Source organism: Podarcis muralis, chromosome 1 (assembly GCF_964188315.1).
Source record: "Podarcis muralis chromosome 1, rPodMur119.hap1.1, whole genome shotgun sequence".
NCBI classification, from domain to species: Eukaryota; Metazoa; Chordata; class Lepidosauria; order Squamata; family Lacertidae; genus Podarcis; species Podarcis muralis.
The window spans coordinates 64,686,940-64,711,787 of record NC_135655.1 but is presented as its reverse complement, the minus strand read 5'-3'; the positions used below and the strand labels follow the sequence as shown (position 1 = coordinate 64,711,787).

General features: G+C 43.2%; 1 long non-coding RNA gene across 1 annotated transcript in view; it reads left to right on the top strand.

Annotated features, from left to right (window-relative positions):
* Positions 1 to 7,480: 7,480 nt before the first annotated feature.
* Positions 7,481 to 24,848, top strand: part of LOC144327978 (uncharacterized) — a 78,013-nt gene continuing 60,645 nt past the window's right edge. The window contains exon 1 of the long non-coding RNA XR_013393165.1: positions 7,481 to 7,544. This is a non-coding gene — a long non-coding RNA (uncharacterized LOC144327978). The remainder of the gene's footprint in view (positions 7,545 to 24,848) is intronic.

Genomic DNA, 24,848 nt, shown 5'->3' with positions numbered 1-24,848 from the left:
GACAAATGTTGGCTCCCTTGGCCTGAAAGTGAGGTGAGTGCCGCACCCCATAGTTGCCATTGACTGGACTTAACCGCCCAGGGGTCCTTTACCTTACCTTACTTGCTGGATCACACCAGTTGGCGTCTGTAAAGGTTAAATTACAAACTCCCGTAACTTAAATATCCCAGACCCACCAACTCTAGACAGAGTCGAGTGCTTCAGACTGTGTTTCCCAAACTAAATGCTCTTAGAAAAGCTGATGTGTACCTTCTATAATAATAATAATAATAATTTATTATTTATTATTGATGAAGGTATAAATAATAAATAATATATATTATTTATTATTTATACCTTCATCAAACTAAGTCACCATGTTGAATGGATCCTCAACTATGTCTCTTGTAACAGAGAGGCCCTTTCCTCTTTGAGAATAGATGAGCAGTGACACCATCCAGGAGGGAGTCAAGAAGGACACAAAGCACCAGAAGTCCAAGATGCAGCCCACAAAGAACACAAGAAAAGCCCAAATAAATTATATATAACTAGGAAAATATGGGAGCTGTTGAATGTGATTGAATTGTCTATCAACTAGGCTGCAGAATAGGGATCTGTAGGTTGACCCACTGAACAAATGCTTCACCAATGTAAATGCATTATTGCCTCTTGAAGGGGCACTCTTGTGCTATAGTGCAATGAAAGCAGGACAAAACACACACACACACCCCAACAACCCCAGGACATTGGTGGTATGAAAAGTTACAGGATTTCACTTTTGAACCGACTGGAAAATGAATGAGCACACAAACAGTACTGAAAGTGGGATTGTGTATAATCGCACCAATACCATTGTGAAATAGATGCACAATAAAAAAGACATCTGGAAGGGTCTAGGTCCTAGGTTAAAAATGCCTTGGACATAATGGGTGGTTTGGCCCTGGGAGACAGCAGTTTGGAAGCTGAAATGGGCAGAGGAAGATAAAGCTGAAGGACAAACTAGGCATTACTTTAGTAGCATGCTTAGCAACCATGTATGAGTTTTAAAAATAAAATAAATGCTAAGTGTGTATTGGGACATGGGTGGCACTGTGGGTTAAACCACTGAGCCTAGGGCTTGCCGATCAGAAGGTCGGCGGTTGGAATCCCCGCGACGGGGTGAGCTCCCATTGCTCGGTCCCTGCTCCTGCCAACCTAGCAATTCGAAAGCATGTCAAAGTGCAAGTAGATAAATAGGTACCGCTCCGGCAGGAAGGTAAATGTTACTGCTCCGGCGGGAAGGTAAACGGCATTTCCGTGCGCTGCTCTGGTTCACCAGAAGTGGCTTAGTCATGCTGGCCACATGACCCAGAAGCTGTACGCCGGGTCCCTTGGCCAATAAAGCAAGATGAGCACCGCAACCCAAGTCGGTCACGACTGGACCTAATGGTCAGGGGTCCCTTTAAATTTACCTTTAAGTGTGTATTATTGTGTATGGAAACGAAATGCTCCCCAGCTGCAATTAGCTTTTTGGAGGGAGACGCTCCCATTTTCTAAGTCAAACTTTCGTGTAGGGTAGTGCTTTTATCCGGAACACAGCTAAGAAGGGGAGTCTTAAATCTCCCCTACCCATGTGTAGTGGTTCCAGTGGAAAAAACCAAAAACTTCTCAGGACTGGTATTTAATCATTAAAAAAAACTCCAGACATGGCTGCTAATCACACCACTAAAGTAATGTCTGATTCAACCTTGAGACTTCCTAGCTGGAGTTAGTGGGAGCGCAGACTTGGAAGCGACTGCAAAAGTATCTCTCTTGAATCTATCTCAAGATGTGCTGCCTGCCTATAGGAGTGTGCTTGCCTTCTCCATGCTCTCACTGGTTAATAAAGCAGATATTACGAATATGTCATAAATCTCCATTCCTCTTTCACCCAAAGAAAACCCTGCAGTGTTGCCATTGGAAAGTCTCATGTTACATCAGTATCTTTGGGGGTGTACGTGTGAAGTGTCCTTCCAATTTGAATTCAAGGCAAAGAAAAATAAAGAACCCAAAGTGTAAAAAATTTGGGAAATATCACTTTGGGGATATTGCCATTTTAATGCATGAAAAAAATGTGGTGTTGGATGTTTGTGAAACCTATCTGAAACCTTAGATTCTCTCCAAATGAAAAATCCAAAGCAAAGAAGTGAGTTTTCTGACAGCTTGGGCAGGATAGCAGAACAGGTCTAGTCCAGTAAATATAGTTTGCATCTCACTGTTTGTATAGTAGCCTTGGAGAATACCTAATAATTTTGACTTCAGCTTATATACAAAGCTCTGAAATAAATAACAGCTGGGAGCAGAGCAGTTTGGTTAATTATAGCACTTTTTAGTGCATCTTTACTTCCTTCCAATCTGCTTAGAAATTTGTTACCTGGGATTTGAAAAGTGACAGAAAATTGCTTCATAGAAGCAACAGGAATTTAAATAACCAAAAGAAGTCCCGATCTGTCTTGTAGCCCCTTCCAGGCAAAAAGTTCCATTAACTACACGAGGAGTTTTGCCTGCTGGGAGACTCTAGTCCTGGGCTTTTAACTGGCAGTAGGCCTTGTGAAGTTAAGCAGTAGGAGGATCTGCTCTTCGTCAGCTCTGACATCCAGTAGATGTCATTGCAACCGACAAGGATTATCCGTCAAAGAATTTGGGGGATATTTGTCAAAATGGGGGGCAGGGAGAGGAAGCCCAAGTTGAAATGCATTATTTTAAAGGGAGAAATCTGTGTGTACTGTTGTCATGGCTATAAAGGATGACTTTGCTAACACTGCAACTTATCCAAAAGCGATGGTTTCTCATCATTTGATCCATCCTGCTGAAGATGTGCATATTCACTTTAGGGAGGACAAGAAGAACAGTAAGATGAGCACATTTTAAAATCCCACCGTGCGGCAGAGAAAGTGCAAACAGGAAGTGCTGATCTATAAAAAGACTGGTGAAAATAGGGATTCACATTGTTGATCTGAGGCGCATTGCATATGGTTCGCCTGTTCTGAAAGCACAGAGTATAAAAGTACCTGGCTGCTCAGTTGGCACTGACCTTTGATAGAGTTTTCTCAGTGGTGGTTGCCCGTTTGTGGAATGCCTTCTCTGGTGAGCTGCACCTGTCTCCCTCCTTGACTTTTAGGAGGAATTTTTAAACATTCCTGTTTACTCAGGCATCTAATAGTGGGCACTGTTCTTGGCAACCATGAAATCATTGGCTAAGAGAATGTTATTGTTTTAACTGCCTTTAGAACATAAATACACATATAAAATTTATGTGTTTGCTGCCTTGGGCTCTTTTGGGAGGAAGAGTATATAAATTGACATCATCATAATCATTTGGAAGTTTAACTGCTTTCCAGTTAAGAAGACTCTCATATGGATATGTTTACATATCTCCAACATCTTGGATACAGGTCCCAAACTACTTCCAGGTTGGAAGAGGAAGTGATGAGGGAACAGCATCCTATGATTTTTTAAAGACCCTTGCCATTTTCCATTCATGCTCTGGAGCTGGGAAATGTCTACCCTGGTATTTTACTAGGAAAGGAAAGAAATGTGGATATGGGCTGTGTGGGGAATAGTGTTGATAGATCCTGGCCCACAGACAGCAAGTGTTGTGTTAACTGTTCTAGGGCAACAAGACATTATTTAGGAATGGTGACTGACTCCTACACTGATGCTGCCATGGTCCATTCTTCAGCTTCCATGCCCTGCATTCTGTAGTACAGGCATGTCCAAAGTCTGTTTTGGGGGCCTAACCCGCCGGTCAATTTAATCCGGTCCCGCGGCAATATATGTCCTGGAGTAAAATCTTTTAAAAAGCTCAACAACTTCAATCCTTAAAAAACTTCAACAACTTCGGTCGGCCCTCATGCAGGTTCACTTCATTAAATCTGGCACTCTTTGAAAAAAAGTTGGGGCACCCCTGCTGTAGTAAGTAGGTCTCCAGTTTTGTCTTACAGCACATGTCAGAGGAGTAATATGGAATAATTAGTTAACAATAATGATGCATTCAATAAAAATCTGGAATAATTTGTTCTGAAGCTAATTTAGGAACAACACTCTGCACCTAGCTGTACATTGAAAAAGTGACAAAATTCCATCCTTTTACAGCTCTTTAACATCCTGAACATGAAGAACGAGGACAGCTGAACAGATTAATGGGCATTTCATACTTGCTTGAAAGGATACATTCTACTGGCTCCACATTAAAACCATATTAACTTTGCGTATGCATTCCCTAAACTAAAACAGTTCATGTCAGATTCCTTACTTTCTAACCAAGCTAAGCAAGGCTTTGTCTTATGAAATATAGGGTGGATGGCATTTATCCCACTGAAACCATGTATGTTCCATAGATTGCATAGGTCTTTCCCCCATTCCTATCTAACTGATAATGAGAATTTGTATTCTAGAAAAGCTTTTAACTAACTAAAATAGCAGTCCGTTTAATTTATAAAGGGTGGACTGGAAATCTTTCATGTGCTGCTTGTCCAAGCCAGTGTTCTGCCTATAATGATCAATAGTCTAACTCCTAAAACTTAAGGCACTGGCCTGATAACTCTAATCCTGACTTTTAACTAAGATAACTGCCCTAAGCAGAAGAGATAAGCACACTGGAGGATCTCCCTTCTACGTTGCAAAGATTATTTATAAGATTAAGTTGACCTCATGACCCTGTCTTACACCCTTGGCTTAAAGAATTAAGTTTCTTCCTATAGAAGATGAGAGGAATTGGTAGCAGATCTGCCCTAGCACATGATTGTCAAATGACAGATGATAGCAGATAGAGACAATATGAAATAATCTAAGTAAACAGTAAATTTGCCTTTGCAATAAGATGCATTAAAAAGGTTAAATGACAATAACACTGTAAAATCCATGTTGCTAATTGAGTGTGTTATAAATATGTCTTTCATATTAGAATTTAGCCCCATACATACAAAAAGAAAATTAAATTACCAGCTATTAGATGGTAGTTAGCTAATTTTCTGTTTGCTACTGAACCTATCGAATACTTTCTTTCTTCACATGTGCTTTTATAATTGTATACACATACATACAGTTGCAGAAGTTCCCATGAGCATGTTTGTTTTGTAAGTGTGTGTGTGTGTTTGTTTGTATAAATAAACCATAAATAAACCACACACACACACACACACACACACACACACACACACACACACAAACCATATATTATAAAGACACCACAGTCTCCACTGTCCCTTACTCCTAGGAGACAGGATCCTAGACAAGCACCTGGAACCCCTGGAATCTTGCAGCAGTCAGAGATTGGGGTAGCTTGCAATACTACATTAGAAGCAAATACGTGCAGTAGTAGCTTGACAGCAATTTTTAAAGTGAAAGGGGTGTATGTGCGTTCAGGAGAGGGATGTTCAGCCCTTTCCTTTCTGCCATTTCCTTACTTGAAATTGTTCCCGAAGGAACTTTCTCCCCATGGGGTTCTAAACCCTCTGAAGCATGCATCTGAAATTACACAATGGAAAAGTCAGGAGGGTATATGCGATTTTGAAACCAGGAAACAGAAGATGGAAAGGTGTTGAGTGTTTTTCCACTCCAAATTTTCCCATCTGGAAATGGCTTTTCCAGTTTAAAAAGCAACATCAGGCTAACATGACATGCATTTACATGCAACATGTAGCTTTGCCCTTCATATGCTTTTGAAGTACATTGCTGTAAGAATTCTAACATCTGATGGCCTGGAATGTGCTTACACAGTCTTTGTTCCTGAGATTGTGATCCATAGACCAAACACTTTTGTTGTACAATCAATATAGAGCAGGTGTTGGTTAAAAGAATACACCAACCCAAACATGCAGAGAAGACTATCAAAGGAGAAGCTATTTTTCCCAGTAAGTATTTAGTCTGACCTTGATCGTGTTAACGCTAGCATCAGAAGCAAAATATTTCATTCTTGGAATCCTATGTGCTTTGCCTCCGATATTTAATGTTCCTGTGCGGTCATTGGTTCATATAAGTTTCCATTACTGCCCCCACCATCCCTCTGCTGCTAGTTTGAATGGTGACAGACTAATCTGGCAAGAGAGAGGCTAATGCAACTTGTTTAAATTTAAAAGAGAGTTTCTAGCTGTGGTGGCCGAATGCTGCCAACGCTATCCCAGGCCACCTGGTTCAGAATGTCTCTGGAAAGGCCCCCTTTCTAACAGCAAGGTCAGATACAATGGGAAGGCGGAAGGAGAGAGCCTGCTTATGTGGTGGCAAAATACTTTAAAAGGTGGGGAATAAGAATGAGGGAGAGGAGGGGGGGTGAGGTCAGGGGAGAAGGAGGAAAGAGGAGCAGAGATGGCCGAACCAACCCATTTGGGCAGCACAATGTCTGACGCCAGCCTTGTATCTGAAGCAAAGCCAAAATGGCCTCCCTTTCGCTAGGACAAACACTTTGACAAGGCTTGATACACCATTCAGACACTAATTCCTGAATTCTCCCGCTGCCCATTGCTCAGGATAATGCCTGAAATACGTTGCTTTATTCTGTCACATGGCAGGGCCAGTCCTGTAGGGTGGAGCTATGCAAATGAAGATGTAGGTCCGTATCTGTGGTGGGAAACCTTTGACCCTCCAGGTGCTTTTGGACTTCTACCAGCCCCAGCCAGCATGGACCAATGACCAAGGATGAGTCCATCAACCTCTGAAGGGCCCCAGGTGACCCACTGTTGGTCTACACAGAGATGGGCAGAGCCTGCAAAACCTGCATTCAAACGCTGCATTCAAACCTTGCACCCTCCCTCTCATAATGTCAATGAACAGATGGTGAATGAGGTTTCCTGAGGAGTGATAAAGTCCACTCCAGATTATTTCGTTTCAATTTTTCCCCCACATTCATCACTGAGCTTAAAGTTCCAGTATAACGTTACGGGAGTGCAGAAAACATGTAATCGACTTTCATCACTCCTCAACTCCCACCAAGGTCACTGAGGAGTTTCACAATTAGATTCAGTGGGAGCAGTGTAGAGACAACACTGATTTCCCCTCCTTGAAGGATGATTTTATAAATCCTTGCCATAACACCAGCGGACACATTCTGGTGGAAATAGCAAAGATTAGTAGAAAGAAATTCATTAGATTTGAAGGAGTTTGCAAAAATCCAGTTACATTTTTAGATGGAGTCCTATTCAGATGGCCAACATTTTGTTATTTAGTACCTGCTATCCAATAAGATAAGCAAGTCAGAAGAAAATGAAACCGATGGCAACAGGTAGTTAATGCTAGTATCAAGATTTGGTTTAAAATATGCAACATACAGCAAAAACAAAAGAAGTTGGAGCAAAGCTTCAGAAATTTTTTTTTGTCAACAGTAAAGAAAATACAGTGGTACCTTGGGTTAAATACTTAATTCCTTCCGGAGGTCTGTACTTAACCTGAAATTGTTCTTAACCTGAAGCACCACTTTAGCTGCTGCTGCCCCACCGGAGCACGATTTCTGTTCTCATCCTGAAGCAAAGTTCTTAACCTGAAGCACTATTTCTGGGTTAGCGGAGTCTGTAACCTGAAGCGTATGTAACCTGAAGCGTATGTAACCCGAGGTACTACTGTACAAAAATAAATTCTTGGCTGAAAGCTTAAAAGGATAGGTTTGGAATGTTATCTGAAAGTACACTACAATCTCTGAGTTTGTAGGCAATGCTCAGATAAAGCACTTTGTTTATATATTACCCACAGCCATGTAAAATGGCTTGCCTAATTGATGTGCTAGCAATATTTATCTTGGGTTCTGAGGACTGATATATCAGTTTAATTAGTCAGTTGCTTTCTCGTCATCCAGTCTGCTAACTTGCAGAATTTACACACAACCATAATTGTCTGGGTATTAAGAATTCACAACTGGATTTCCCAACTATCTTGCTGAGACACAGGGAGACTCAGGTACTGAGGCTACCGCAAAATATTTCCTTCAGATGTACTGTTTATTGAGCATTTGCCCTGATTTGCTTGCACAGAGCTTAGGCAGAGGTTAAGTGAGGTCTGGCCCTTACTGAACATTCATCCTGATCCATTTGTGGAGAAGTTATATACAAGAAGCATTCAACCTGATTTGTGGCTGTATACAGTGGTTATAGATGGGACGCGGGTGGCGCTGTGGATTAAACCACTGAGCCTAGGACTTGCCGATCAGAAGGTCAGCGGTTCGAATCCCTGTGACGGGGTGAGCTCCCGTTGCTCGGTCCCTCCTCCTGCCAACCTAGCAGTTTGAAAGCACGAAGTGCAGATAGATAAATAGGTACCGCTCCGGCGGGAAGGTAAACGACATTTCCGTGCGCTACTCTGGTTCGCCAGTAGCGTCTTAGTCATGCTGGCCACATGGAAGCCAATAAAGCGAGATGAGCGCTGCAACCCCAGAGTCGTCCGTGACTGGACCTAATGGTCAGGGGTCCCTTTACCTTTACTTACAGTGGTTATACGTCTTCCCATTAATTGTTTATCCTACACTTTTTAGTGCATTTTTCATTCAGCTTATTAACCACAAATAGTCCTTTAAAGGGGAGAATTTGTTGTACCAGAGGTCTTCCAGCTAATTTAATTGTGTAAACCTAAATTCCCAGCATGTGATTGAATCCCTCCTGCAAACTACTGACAGCCTGTGGGTGACCCTGCTTCAGTCTGAGGTTGCCGCACTCATAGGATAGCCAAGTAGCAGTGTTGCTTCCACTTTTTGAGGCGCAAGGTATCATAAGTGGTCAGCCCGTGATATCCTGCTGTCTGAGGCAAAGAACAAGATAGCACCCCCATTTCAGACAAATAAGATGTTTAGATTAGCAGCTGAATTTTATTTGGACTCTGTGGATGGGGCAGTGTCCTCCTGAGAGCAACAAGCTAGTTTAGGGGGCACAGGCAGGCTGTCTCTCAACACCTTACCACTATTCCCTGTTCTCCAGCGTCTGCTACCCTCTGCACTTTGCCTAATGGTAGGGATGGCCCTGTCAATGGGCCAACTCCTTGCTGCTCTCAGCACTGCCCATTCACTTTCCCTCTCCCTTTGGCCCCATGCACACTGCTGCCTAGATGCACAGATGGCGGCGGAGGCTCCTCTTCCTCCTTGCTGTAGTCACTCCTTGACCACTCAATGAACACAGGCAGAGAGGCAGCAACAACAAGTAAGAGAGGGAATGTGATCAGATTGCTCCAGAGGTTGGCAGCAGGTGCAGACTGCAGTAATCTTTTGTAATATGTCGCCTTGTTCAAGACCAAAATTTTGTGCCCCCAAATTGATCTTTTCAATTTTGCCCCCCACCTCATTCCAATGGGGTCATTGGAGTGACCCAAACTTCCTTCATGGATTTAAGTGCTAAGTTCAAGAACTAACTAGAGATAAGAACGCCTCATTTAAAAATGAAGACCAGGCACCGATTCTGAAGGGTAAAGAGAATTTAGGAAGCAGTTGGTGCTCTCACCTCCCCTTATATACAGTTGCTACACTAGTTTTTCCTAGTTTTTGCTGTTGGCTTGCCTGCACATTGCTGAACCAGTATGCACTAGTATGCCTCAGAAGGAGCGGTCTAATATTTATGAACTTTTCAGTGGGGCTCTGTCTCACTCTGTACACTTTATTTCTGGCAATAAAAAAGGCTTGTGCTGGCAGTGGGAGGGATTGCTGTTTGCAGGCATACACTGACCATTTTGAAGAAGTTCAGCCTTGTTTTCTCACTCTGCTCCTAAAAATAAGCAGATTCTTGGAGATCAGAGAAGAGATGCAAAGTAACATTCCAAAATTGTGCAGTGCAAAAAAAAAAGAAAAAGAAAAAAGTTTTATATGCTTTTCTGGTGCTAAAACGTGTGGAAGACAGATGTGCCGCTAAAGGTAAAAAGATTAGGGCAATAACTGGAAGCAATAAATTTTCATTTTATATCCTAATCTCTTACATTGTACTTGTTATTCCCAACTGGAGATGCGGAGCTCCACCAGTCAGTTATGGGATTGTTGTGGGTGGGCAAGTACCCAACTTCCACAACATTGTTAGGGAACAATGACATGCTAAAAGGGGCTAAATTCTGCTTGGCAGATTGAAGGTGTGGAACACTCTATTGCAGTATCCCTTTATGGAACATTTTGGGGAGTGTTATTCATTAATTAAATATACATATTGCCTTTTCCCAAAGACTTCAGGTCAGAGTACACCTTCTAAGGTCTTTGTCCTTCTGTGTCCCACTCCACCCTCATTTTATCCTGAGAATACCCCCTTTCAGGCATTATGGAGGTAAAAGGGAACATTCGTACAGTGGGACTATGAGGCCATTGCTGCACAAATTCTCAGTGCCTTTTCCATGATGAAGCATAGCTGTCAACCTTCCCTTTTTTTGCGGGAAATTCCCTTATTCCAGCACCATTTCCCACTGCTTCCTGCTGCTATCCCGGATTGTTAGATATCCCGTAGACTGTCCCCAGGACAGGTGAGGCTGCTGATCCCTTATTTTTGAGGCTGCTGATCCCTTATTTTTGAGGCTGCTGATCCCTTATTTTCAAATCTGAAAGTTGACAGCTATGTGATGAAGGTTCCCTTCACTATTGAGAATCATTAAAACCCTACTACACTGTGGGCCAGACACAGGACTTGCCGATCGAAAGGTCGGCAGTTCGAATCCCTGCGGTGGGGTGCGCTCCTGTCGTTCGGTCCCAGCGCCTGCCAACCTAGCAGTTCGAAAGCACCTTCGGGTGCAAGTAGATAAATAGGGACCGCTTACTAGCGGGAAGGTAAACGGTGTTCCGTGTGCTGCGCTGGCTTGCCAGAGCAGCGATGTCACGCTGGCCACGTGACCCGGAAGTGTCTGCGGACAGCGCTGGCTCCCGGCCTATAGAGTGAGATGAGCGCACAACCCTAGAGTCTGGCAAGACTGGCCCGTACGGGCAGGGGTACCTAACACTGTGGGCCAGAATAATGGGAAATGGTGTTGATGTTGGAAGGGTATGTCCTAAATGAGGCCATGGCTGGCTGGCGCTCTCAAAACAGAAGCACTTCTGCTAGGAGGTCAGGAATCGCTGCAACATTTTGTTGCGAGTCCCATTTTGTTCCATAAACAAATTGTGGCCAGCATGCATAGTTTTATCTCAGATAATACTAAACAGGTTACCAATAGGCTAATTTTTGTGTGATACATAGGAGCCAACTCCTAGCGGCCGAAGGGACTTCAGCCCCCCCCAATAAAATATTTGAGGGGGACGGGGTCCCTAAATTTGATGGGCACTGCTATTCAAATTATGTGCATGCACCGTGTCATGTGATTGATTATGTGGGGCAGGGCTTACCTGGGGCCCGTCAATATTTTATTCAAGTTGGCACCCCTTGTGTGACATACTGAGATTTTGGGTTCCACTGGGTGGAGTTCAACACCATGCTAATTTGATCATTCTGTCCTCCCCACCCGACCCCTGTGCCCTGTCTTGGAGGTTTTCCTGATCCCCCAGAACTAACTAGGGAGAGGAAAGCAGAGGCAAAGCCCCATTGCACTTGTACTGTCGGCTCCTCTAGTGTAACTGTTTAGTTGTATCCAGCCCATGGCCTCTTAACTGGTTCATTCATGTTTTGTTTTTGTTTTTGCTTAGCTAAAACAAAGGGGGGGAATCTAAAGAGTTCACGTGGAACCCTTGAATTCAACAGCAACTGAATTAAAGGAATTTGGCTTTGTGAAGCATTACTAGTGAGCTCACCGTTTTAATAGAAATCCTGGGCTAACACAGATTTCCTGTGTCCTTCCAGGTGACCACATTTTCCTTTCCCAAGAGATAATGATAACGCTCATTATGTCTGCTTTCAGAGAGGCCCCCTGCTTGTGAGGGAAATATGTAATGTAAAAGTATACAGTGCATTGCACTGCCTGCCACAGTCCCATAGCCTCTGGTTATCCTGTTTAAGTTGCACTGGAACATACATTTATCTGAAGCTGAGTAATTTTATAGATCCATAAAACCTACATTTCCCCTTGTGTTCTCCACCCCCCTCCCTTTTAAGTTGGACACTCAAAGCAAAGCTGAAACCCTAAAATAAATCTTCAAATGCTGCAGAAGGCCGAGCACAGCTTTATTACATATCTCTGCAATTAGAACTAATTTACTGCCTCGAGAGCAGTAAAATGTGCAAGCTACTTCTTGGATAAATATACCTGTGTAGGACAAGCAGAGCTTCTCTGTAAATGTTATCTCCTTGCATTCAACAAGTACCAAGGTCATTCTTACTGCTACATACCGGAGAACATTTAATTAATGGCCCTGCAGCTGGCGGTACCACCTTGGCTCCTTCATCTAGGCTGTTTTTCTATGTTTTTCTGGTTCATATGAACGGACTTGGATAACGTCCCATCACTTATTTCCCCCACAAATGTCGCTCCCCGCCCCTTCCTGCTGCCCGAAAGTACAAAACATACTTTAGTAGCCTCTTTGCTGGAAGAATGTCAGCAGTTCACAGAAAGAGGAGGAAAAAGTTGTGTCTGTTTCTATTAATATCCGTTTATAAAAAGCAACACGTTGTGTATACGGAAGTGCAAGTATACCCATTAGTTCAGCTTGGTCTTCAAGCTTGTAGTTGTATATACGCACAGCAAGGATGGGAAAACCTTTTTCCGCATGGGGGCTGCATTCCCTTCTTTGTAACCTTCCAGAGGCAGCAACCTACGGGTAGGTAGGGTCAGAGGTAAGAGCTGGTGGAGCAACAAAATGGGTGGGAAGCCAGCGTGGAATAATGGTTAAGATGTTGGGCGATGACCCAGGAGACCAGGGTTTGAATCCCCACTCAGCCATGAAGTTCACTGGGTGACATTGGGCCATTCACCATCTCATACCCTGCCTCACAGGGTTGTTGTAAGGATGAGGAGGAGAACCATGTGCACTGCCCTTGAGCTTGTTGGAAGGTAAAGGTGGTATATAAATGAAATAAATAAATATGAATGTCACCGCACAGTTGGGCAGTTTCTACACCCACTCACTCCCCTCAGCAGCATCCTTCCAGTCAACTAAGAGGCATTCCCAGAGTTCAAGGCCACATTCCAGCCAGGCAGAAACATTCATGGAGGGTGCAAAGCCAGGCTGATAAGGATGTGGTCTGGGGAGAATAACAGATAAAGAGGCCTGAATTCCAGGAGAGATTAATTTGACCCTAGGGCTTGGTGTTCCCTATCCCAGAAGTACAGGGTCCAAGTTACTGAATTGTATTGTCCTGGGAGAAGAGAAGAACCCAGGGATCACTGTATGGAGAGCAACTAGACCACTGAATGACCACCGTGGTGCAAAAGACTGAAGCAGCTGAGCCCGGGCACAGCCAGCTGTGATCATGAATTCCCCCCCCCCCCGACATAAGTGCTTCCATCTTCAGACTTTAGGGGGGACACCCAAGAAGTCTAAAGTTGGGGGCTCCTTGCCTGAATGGTCTCCTTTCTTCCTCACTGTGGTCACCACTGCCAATTATCTTACCCTCTCCATCTGGGTAGCTGTGCAGACTGTCCAACAGTGTCCCTCTATCAACTTTTTTGTATTGCCTTTAGATAACCAGTATGTTAGATCTCATTCATATATTTTCCTGGGGAGGGATCACTATTAAATCCAAAAGTATATTTTGCGCATCTCATGTTACTGTGAAAGATTTGAGCAGCTAAAACCTATTCTATCTGCTAGTGTCTGTGTTTTAAGGTAGGGAGTTGTATTGAAATCCACATCCATTGTTCTTGCTGCTTAATAATCCTAAAGTTACTTGGAAGTACTTTTGTTTGAGAGACCTTTCAAGCAAAGCCAAGGCAGCAGATTAGAGATTTTTCCCCTGTTTGTAGACAAAAATACATTAAAACAACCAAGGGAGCTATTACTCTTCCACGTAATTATTTTTAATGTCTCCTTAGACATGTAGAAAATGCCTTTTCACTCCTTGGGGAGAAGAGCTAAAAGGGGGGGGGGGGGAGTCCTTTTTTTGTTTTTACATTTTGCAGTGTGGCTTTTGTTAAATGTAGCTATGTATTCCCATTGTGCAACACTCACCCTAAAAGACTTTAAAAACATTTTAGGGTTCTAATGTCTAATAAAATAAATGGCAGAAATCCACAGCCACTGTTAGGTTATGATTTATTTATATACCACTTTTTGGCCCAAAGATTCCCAAAGCAGTGAGTAACACATTAATGCTAACGAGAGAGAGAATGAAAGCACAATAAACACAATAAATCAACCAAAACAGGGTAAAATCGCACCATCGCCAAATACCCACCAATCACATATGTGAGATGCATTCATGCTGTCATCACAGATGCAGCTTTTTCCATGAGAGAGTGCCCTGAAGGAGTGACATAAAGGGGAGAAGGCCCCTTGGTATCACCCTCTTGCCCACTGAGGCCAGCCTACCAGCAGCAACCCACCACCAACAGCCTCCAGATAAATAGGCTTTGCTTCTGGGAACCTCTTGAAGCTGTGCCAGAGTTCTTACTCTTCATGGGTGGGGCGAGCTGGTTAAACCCTCTGACCCCCTGCCAACAGGCTAACATTCTGCAAGTGCGTGAAACTTATGCAATGCTTTTGGGTCCTAAGTGGCTTACCAAAAAATTGGAAAAAAATATTCATTAATGCTAGTATTATATACAGTTCAGATGTTAAAAACAGTAACCATCCTAAAATTATCAAAATGTAGATCAGATCAATAGGGTTGGGTTTTTTTAAAACAACAACAACAAACAAAACAGTTTTGTTCAAGTATTAAGACCTGCCTGATTTTATTGATCTATCTCTGCTATGATGTATTTTTACTGTTTATGTTTTAAGAATGTATGTGTAAGCTGCCCAGAGATCTTCAGGTACTGGGGCAGTACAGGGATCACCATTAATAAACAGCTAGGATTGGATTGGAAGGGAGCCCAAGAAAATGTATCCTTTGAAATCAAGGATGAGCAAATGAACAGAGCTATCAAGGATGTTCAGAAAGAATGAAGCAGTCCTTCAAGTTCTTTCTTCAATAGAGAATGTTAATGTTCAGGGGAGGTGCAGTGTGTGCCCAGGTGAATCTGCCCAGGTATACACATTTTGATGACAGAATGAGAACCTTTGCCCATAACCCAACACAGAGTTAGGTGAATTTTAGCTAATTGATCTCCATGTGCAGTATGTTAGGTTGTTTCTTGTTGCAGAACAGCTTCCCACATAATAGGATGACCTCTTTTCAGACCAGTGCTGAAAAGTGATGACACAAATCAGACATAATTTCCAACGGTGTAGCTGTGTTTGTTTGTACCTCACATTTCCCCTTAAAAGGACTCAAGGCGGCTTATGCTAAAAATAAGAACTACTAAAAACATAGAAAAAACAAAACAATTAAAGATTGATAGAATCAAACTATGTACATATATAAAATCTATTAAAACCATACAAATAATTACAATAAAAACAGCATGGCATCAGCCTTTTCATTAAAAACAATCCCCAAAGCCTGTAGAAACAGGAAAGTCTTCAGCTGCTGGAAGGACAAGAAGGAGGGAGGGAGCAAGTCTAGCTTCTCTAGGCAGGGAGTTCCAAAGTCCAGGAGTAGCCACCGAGAAGGCCCTTGGTGTTAGTCTATTGCAGCAAAAATGTCATTAAAGATGAACCAACTTATTATAGCAGAAATGTTCCTGGAAAAGAGTCCATGAAGGACCTTTGCATCTTAAATCTTCTCTTGGGGAAAGGCCTTGGTTCCGGCATCTCTAGTGCTCATCTCCTTATCTTCCCGCAACTTATTTCTCATGGCCCAGCTGTCCTTCCCTTAACCCCTTTCTTGACCTCTTGCAACTCCTACTTCTCATGGTGAAAGTTGACCAGGAGGTGATAAGAGAGGGTGTTTCCCAGCATTTGTTTAAGAAGTGCAATTTGTTTGACACCTATCTTTCCTTCCATCCATGTAAAATGGATGCAACAGGACAGGAACGGGAACTTGAGATCAGTAATAGTGGAGGCACTGAGGTGCTTATAATTCATGAGTTCTTCCTCTGGTCCTGTCTGTTTTCCCTGGGCCAAGAAGGCTAAAATTTGGGAAAGAGCTGTTATTTCAGCAAGGAAGCTGCTCTAGACAGGGAGCCGATACAGAAGCTGGAGAATCCACCTCTTCCTGGCTCTCAGCCCAACTTCTCTATCCTCCAAAGATAGCCTCAGATGCAGCTTCTGTAGCAGTTCTGAAACCCTGCCAGGCTCACCATGTCCCCTGCTCCTGTGGCCATGGGGGAGATTGGGATGTGGGTTGCCTGAGAGTATGAGGAAGAAATACAATTGTATGAACTGGGATCGTGCTTTGGGTACTCCACTACCTTGGTCTTGCTGATCAGAGTTAAGTGCCTTAAGTGCCAAGGCCAATCCTGCATGATGGAGACTTAAAAAACAACAACCCACAACGTAGAGTTATTGCATGACGGGATAATGAATAATGGAGGCAATTAAGGAACGGAAGGAACTTGAGTAAGGAGAAGATCTGTTAGATTATGAATTCATTTCTTCAGGAACATGATGGAAGTCCCACAGTGTGGGAAACATAACATTCAATTTGACAAAGAGTTGAAATGTGTGCCATAGGGAACAATCCGGCATTGCCATGTGGGGCTTGACCTGCATGGCCTAGTCGCTCTTTTCCACTTTTTAATGATTGTGGATCCGGGATCATAGGGAATTAGTCCACTTGGTGTAGGAGACTGGTGTTAAGACCCCTTGACTGCATTTCCATGACTGATGCATTCTGGATGACAGATACAAATATGTTCTTCAAGCTCTGTATTTCCCTGTATATTAGAGCAGTTTAAACTCAGATTTAATTAAGAGTCGGCTGTTTAACCACTGAGTTAATTTGCACAGACAGAATATTACATTTCTTGCATATGCAAAGTGGGTAACAGAGTAGTAGTGGTAGCAGCAGCAGTGGCAGCAGTGGGATCTTCAACAAAGTTTTTGCAGTGCATTATTCTCCCTTCAAAAAGGCATGGTCCTGTTCAGACAGCCATTCGCTCTGAGCAGGGCGAATTCTCCCAGATTCATCTTTGCTGATATTGAACACAATTACTACCAACTTCCCGTGTGCTGATGAAGAACAATAATACTGAGAGAGAGAGAGAGAGAGAGAGAGAGAGAGAGAGAGAGAGAGAGAGATGATAGAGATAGATGATAGATAGATAAATGGTAGAATAAAATAGAAATAGGGTTTGCTTGTTTTTATTCTACTGCTACATAAAGATAAATTAGAAACATGTTATGTTTCATATTCTTTGCCTGTCTGGAAAATTATAAGAAACTAGTTATATTGTCCACATATTCACATAACAGCAGTAAGAAGCAATTTGATTGCTGGGGCAAGGGATGGAATAAGGTCTGTCAGTGTGGACTGGAAAAGGTTGACTATAGCAAAAGGCAGCTTAGAGAGCTCAAGTTTTGATAGGTGGGTAGGTATATGAGATATCATGTGTATAGAAGGGAAAGTGCTTTTACAGTTTGAAAACACACACACACTTTTGCCCAAATGGAATTTCAGTACAAGCTGCCAAATAAGGTATGATCGGAGTTGGATTTTATCCAAGGTCTGTATTTCTTAATTATCATTATAAAAGAGCTACGGTCACAGGAATTAAGTTGTAAAATATTAGATGTGTAAAATTGTCTCCCTAGGACAGTCCTGTGAACAAAGAAACTCACTGTTTTACAAAGTCTTGGCTGCAATTTAAGATGGAACTTGTAATCTGCTACTTCAGCGGTTGCCTAATGGAAGGACTTTTCTTGCCATAAATTGGGGAGAAAGAGCATCTTCAAGAACTGTGGTGCATGATGGAGGGTGCTAATCTGCTAATCTGTTTAGGAGATTAATGTGAGGTTTAGTACATACAAAAGAGAATACTATTTCCTCATATAGAGCATCTTGTAAATTCTTAGCAAATATGAGTTATGGAATCAGCCTAAGGGCTATTGTCATGCTTTCCTGGTGCATAGGACCAATTTGCAAACACAACCCCATTCATGCTAACTTGCGTTCAGTGGGGCAAACTTCCAGGTAAGTGGGTATAGGATTGCGGCATTAATTGTTAAAAACAACCCCCACTCAGAGCAAAGAAGCTGTGAGCTAGTCACAGATTTGGCTGCTTCTGAGAAGGAATAACATGGGATCTGAAATAGGTATTTTAATTATTTGTCATGCTTTGACAGTGAATTACAGTCTTTTACAGCTTGGGCAATAAAATATGTACTGCTATCCTGACATTTGAAATATGATCCTAGTTTATGTTGAAATGAGTTTTGGGACTAGCAGCCACAAAAGGAGCAAGCCAATGGGTGTTGTGCTATTGAAGGGAATATAGCTGTATATCTCACTGGCTCCTGGGATACTCAAGGGTTGAGTGACCAAAAGAATCTCCTTGTATTGCTGACAACCATTATTTCTTCTGGTGATTTAAAAAGTAGAAACATGAAGTCATAGTCTGTCCTCAGCATTGGTACTTAATTGGGATGGGTGCCGGAAATGTAGAACATTTCATCCTTCTTAACTGTTTGCACTATAGCTTTGCTACAATAAACATGGCCTTGACTTCTCTTCCGCCTCAGAGATGTTACAAATGACTTACATTGACTCATCAAATTGCCTCTCTGTGTCTTACCAATGACTGGCACTGACTCATCAAAACATCTCGCATACTGTACTTCTTTCTAAACACACTTATTGATTCACTAGAGACGTGTGCTCCCCCCCCCAATGGGAACCCTTTCTTGTTAGTTTTAGAACTTTAAATAGCATTTCTGAACACACAGGCTTGAATCCTGGTGATATAACCTAACATTCCTTATAATTAAACACTTCATAATATTTTCCAGTATGTATTGCTTTATCTGAGCCTGGATAGCTCAGTTGGTTAGAGCATGGTGCTGATAACACCAAGGTTCAGTCCTCATATAGGACAGCTACATATTCCTGCATTGCAGAGGGTTGGACCAGATGATCCTCAGGGTCCCTTCCAACTCTACAGTTCTATGATTCTATGTTGAAAGTAAATTGAACACAGTGGTACCTCTGGTTACGAACTTAATTCGTTCCGGAGGTCCGTTCTTAACCTGAAACTGTTTGTAACCTGAAGTACCACTTTAGCTAATGGGACCTCCCGCTGCCGCCGCCGTGCCATTTCTGTTCTCATCCTGAGGTAAAGTTCTTAACCTGAGGTACTACTTCCGGGTTAACGGGGTGTGCAACCCGAAGTCTTTGTAACCCGAGGTACAACTGTAAAAGATAAACCTCTGTACTGTAAACTGGCCATAATCCAGTTAACTGACCTGGGAGTAAAACCCATTGAACTAAACAAGGCTTATTTGTGAATAGACATAGATAATTGCTACGAAGACCTGCTGGTATAGCAAAGTCACTGAGTTAGTCCACCGTGGCAAAAAAACAGCAATCTCTGGCAACAAAGGCAAGGACTTATTTCAGCAGAATAAACTCTCAGCACAATAAACCTTTGCCTTTTCTCAGCCTTCATAGCAATTGACATTCACTGTGTTCGTTTCCTTGGAAGGAAAGTTTGTTGATTTCAGTGCTGTATGTTCCATATCTAAATGCCAATAAGAGAGTAATGGAGAGGGCCAATTAATGTGCATCTTGATGCATATGGGATCAGCATAACAACCTTTTCTGTTTCCATCTTTGAAAATGGCTTAGAAACATTTTACTTTTAAAAAAGCCAACAGCTGGTTGGCCTAATGATTCTTCCTCCTTGAAATCAACAGGACTTTTATTTTTAAAATAATGCATTTAGGATTCAAGCTTGTTGTTGTTTAGTCGTTTAGTCGTGTCCGACTCTTCGTGACCCCATGGACCAGAGCACGCCAGTCTTCCACTGCCTCCCGCAGTTTGGTCAAACTCATGCTGGTAGCTTCGAGAACACTGTCCAACCATCTCATCCTCTGTCGTCCCCTTCTCCCTGTGCCCTCCATCTTTCCCAACATCAGGGTCTTTTCCAGGGAGTCTTCTCTTCTCATGAGGTGGCCAAAGTATTGGAGCCTCATCTTCACGATCTGTCCTTCCAGTGAGCACTCAGGGCTGATTTCCTTCAGAATGGAGAGGCTTGATCTTCTTGCAGTCCATGGAACTCTCAAGAGTCTCCTCCAGCACCATAATTCAAAAGCATCAATTCTTCGGCGATCAGCCTTCTTTATGGTCCAGCTCTCACTTCCATACATCACTACTGGGAAAACCATGGCTTTCACTATACGGACCTTTGTTGGCAAGGTGATGTCTCTGCTTTTTAATATGCTGTCTAGGTTTGCCATCGCCTTTCTCCCAAGGAGCAGGCGTCTTTTAATTTCGTGACTGCTGTCACCATCTGCAGTGATCATGGAGCCCAGGAAAGTAAAATATCTCACTGCCTCCATTTCTTCCCCTTCTATTTGCCAGGAGGTGATGGGCCCAGTGGCCATGATCTTCGTTTCAAGGATTCAAGATTAGGGTTACCTTAATTCAAAAGTGAAAATCCAGACAGAAGTGTTGTTGGGCTTTTCTTGGCAAGAAGCATTTTTGGCAAAATAACAAACAAACAAAAAAGCTATTTTTCAGGAAAACTGGCAAAAACGACACTGCCAACATGTGTTGCCATATGTCCAGATTCTCCTGGACATTTCGCCGATTTCCACCCCGACACTGCTTCGGACTGCAGTATTCTGGGTATGTCTAGGAAATTCTGGACATAGTGGAACCCTACTCAAGACCCCTGCAGTAGCAAATGTGGAGAGTCGTGAGGTCTGCCCCCTTTTCCATGAATCTACAGAGAAAATGGTTAATATAAATTATGAAATTGAACAGGAAAGGTTTTAAACTCACTTTTATTTTTCTTGTATATTTGAGAAGACTTAACCATGGCTACACTTTCTGAGCAGCCCCAGCTAATCTTTCCATAGATCCTATTGTGTGTCTGAGATGTTTAAAACGTCACATAGATCTGAAAGATGTTACCGATACCTACTCCTATATGAACTCTTATTCACCAGAATCTTGGCTGGAACTAGCTGTAGAGGGATATTTTATGGCCTTATGCAGCCTGGTGATTTATGTTCAGTTTTGCCCTAGCAATATGCTAATAAATTTAACAAGACCCCTGTAGTACCCTCGTACTTCATTTAAAATGAAACTTGGTGCAAGGTGAGACATCGCTTGTGGGGGGCAGGGAGGCAGAGAAAGGGGGGAGACGCTCTAGAAAACTGGAAGAAAGAGTGCAATTCACAAATGCAGGAAGTAGTAACGTGTGGACCTAAACCGGTTAACAGACCAATCTGTGAAAACAGCTTGAGCAATTTCAGACAGCTGCGATCCTGTCTATCTAGAAATAGAGCTGGAAATCATTATGGGACTTAAAGAACATTGTGGTTATAAGCATAATTCCAAGTTAGTTGAGTCTAATCTCCATTCTGAACCCAAGCGCAGCCCCATCCTAGGCATGTTTACTTGGAACCAGGGTTGCAATCAAAACATAGTCTGCATCGAAACACAAGTTACCTCCCAGGCAAACATGGATTTAGGATTGTGTTGCACCCCCAGGTAGGTAGGATTAGTGCTTTTTTTCTTTTAAAAAATGTTTAGGGGTACTCTCATTTTGACTCAAGAAAATCACCATTTTATAGTTCAAATCGGGGAAAATAAATACAGTACATGGACAAAAGTACAAAGATTCACAAAATGTTTAGAGGTATGCATCCCCCCAGAGAAACAGGTTCAGATCAGGGCTTTCATTTGGTACAGAGCTTGCTTCCAGATAGGAGAGTGAGAGGAATCCACCCCAGTTCAATGAAACCCCAGTAGTGAGTCATAAACCCAGGTACAGGACTAATTGGTTTATAAAACTGGTATAGCCCCAGATGCAGCAGGACCAGCTTAAGAGGTTTGTGGATCCCAGTCACCTGACCTAATGAAGACTGCCCCCACTCCACACCCATATCCTGCCGTTATAGGATCAGTGCAAGGTTCCTAATCCAGAACACCCTGAGGCAATCGGTTGACGTCAAGGGCTCAGAATTTGCAGCCAAAATCTTTCTTCTGGTTGGGAAAGTTATGACAGTATAAATACCCTCCGCCCGGCAGACAAGTTGTTCATAGGATCATTTCGAAATAGTTTGGAGAGGAATAATGTTCTGGGAGAAGAGATTAGAAGCACTGTGTTTCCTACAGGTGCAGAAAAAGCAACTTGGTCCCCCCCCCTCCCCTGTTTATCTCTCTCGAGACCCCTCTCCCCTTGTCTTTCTTTTTTTTCTCTCCCCTCCTCTTGTTCTTCCCCAAAGTTGAATCTGGGGTCAGAACTTCTAATTGTAACCTCAGACTGGAATTCCAGATGGTGTGTTCAGGACTCGGAGCAAGTCTCAGTTCATCAATTTCATGTGCTCGAGTGTCTGCTCTGGCTGTGGCCCCGACTCCATTCCCAACGTGGCATTAATGCAGAACAAATTGAGACATATCCTCTCGATAATTAGTTCCAGGATTGCCCAAGATTTACGGTAAAATAATAGAGCAAACTCCACAAAAGCTGGGGAATATTTTTTTTTTTTTTTGCCTCCTACCACCGAACAAGGAGGAGGAGAGTGATTTGGCTGAGATGTGGCTGCTGCTGCGCAAAGTTGGCACCGGAGAGAGTGAAGAGGGAGCCAGGACTCTGGATGAGTTGCTGGTATGGGAGGGAAACCATTAGCAGCGCATGAAGCTAGGAAGGAACCCAGAACGAGAGTACCATATATTTATAAGTTGGGCGAGGAAGAAGAGGGTGGGATGCATAGCACAGCGCAACCTATGCAAGCCTACTTGGGAAGCAGCCCCATTTAAGTCACTGGGGCTGACTTCCGAGTAAACGTGCATAATAATCTTGGGTCTTGGAACTAAGTAAGTCCCACTGGTTTTATGGAATTTGCTCTCTGTGTGGGGGTTTTCAAAGTAAAGGATCCACGGTCTGTCTACTAGAGGGAGGTCCACACACTCCCAACAGCCTAAGTCAGCCCCCTACTTTTTTCACCCCCACCCCCGCAAAAGAGAACAATCATCTTACGGCATTTCTAACTGCCAGGAGGTGCGGTGCTAGCAGGGAGGCTTAAGATAGCTTGAAAAAGTTCTCCAGCGGAAGCCTCCGTATGCTTACTCAGAAGTAAGTGGCACTGCGTGGGGTTTGCTCTCAGCCAAGTGGGAAGAAGCCCTAGAGTCTCATCTATCCACCAGGCCTCAAGAGGCCCCCGCTAGTTTGAGCTGTGGTGCGCCTGTGATTAAGCCACAGAAAACGGCTACCCCTTCATTGTCTGGCCCCATTTCCTAGCAGGAACGGCGCCATGACCCCGGATGGAAATGGGAGGGCCTTTGGTCTGATCCAGCAAAGGAACTCAGACCAAGCGTCTGCACGTGCAGCCCCACTGCGCTCAACAGGGCTTAGTCCCAAGCCAAGTCTTTCTTATTTTTAAAATTAATAATCCAGCACAATAAATTTACAACACAGGCTATGAGTTGGACACCCAAAAGCAATAGCGGTCATATCCCGTGACCACACAGCAACAGAGCAAAAGTCTTCTTCACTGTTGGCTGGGATCTGTCAAATGCAGGAAGGAAAATATGTTTTCTTTTCTTTTCATATTGGGCAGATTCCCACAAGCATCCCCAAAACAAAGGGCATTACGCCCTCATTGTGTTTTGCAAGAGGTTTAAGATAGACTAGGCCGCGGTGAACTTCCCAGCCGAGATGGGGACGGGGGGGAGGGGCTGGAGGTGGAGATCCAGTGGGTCCGACTATTCGCCTTTTTCCTTAGGCACGCGCTCATTCTCATAATCGGGTAATTTTTTCTCTCCGAAGGAACCGCTAGAGCGCATTTACTCGAGACTAAGAAGTCTGAGGACGGGAAACTTAAGATTGCTCTTAAAATTTCAGAAAAGTTTCTGATTTAAAATATATATTGTCAACAAACGCTTAACTTATCTATGTTAGTTTCTGATTCACAATCTGGTTAAGTGGAAGTGTGTGTGTGTGTGTGTGTGTGTGTGTGTGTGTGTAATGTATAGCCCGGCTTTCCATGAATCGTGCCCTTTGGCGGTTAAGAACATTAATACATATTTTACAAAGGGGGGCATTTATTCTCATTTGTCTTAGTTGGACGGGCTCCCCCATTCTTTAAATACATTTCCTTTGTAAGAAGAGCCATTGTTTTGAATCGATTCACGCAACTGTCCGCTGAAAATCAGCTGGAATATGATGCTGTGCATTTCTCTTTCAATGAATTCGGCCCGTTCCTCTCTCCCCTATGTTCTACATTAGTTTCAGACATTTGCTCCTGAAATAATGATATTTATCTTACTGCCCTATCCTAATCATCTATATTAAATGGCACTTACTCCCAAATAAGTATACCGTACTAAGCTAGAATTGCCGCCGTGCACAGCATAGTTCTATTCATGTCTACACAAAAGCAAACTCAAATTTGCTCGGTGGAGTCTTAACTTCCATGTAAGTGGGTACAGGATTACTTCCTTAACTGTTCCTGTTGGCTTCACTCCAGACAATGGAGTGAGATCCATTGATTTCCATGGGTCTTTCTTTCAAAGATGTGCGTGGGTTTAGGGCTGCATCCGAAGGCCCCTTTCTCTTCAGTCCTCCAGGGTTAGAGAGCGCCTTCCCACCGAGCAGCCCTGGCTGTGAATGCGAGCTTGCCCCCTTTCGCCCTCGCTGCCCCCGCCGCGCTGAACTCCTGGAGCAAGACGCGCATTAATTAAAGTCTCTCCCGGCTCCCTTTCATTTTTCATTGGTCCACATCTTGGGATTGCCAAGGCGCTGCAGCCCAATGGCAGGCCTGCCCTGGGATCTCATAATGCATACTTCGGCACTGGCTGAGGCCAAAGGGAGGTCAGCGGCGCTATTTATTA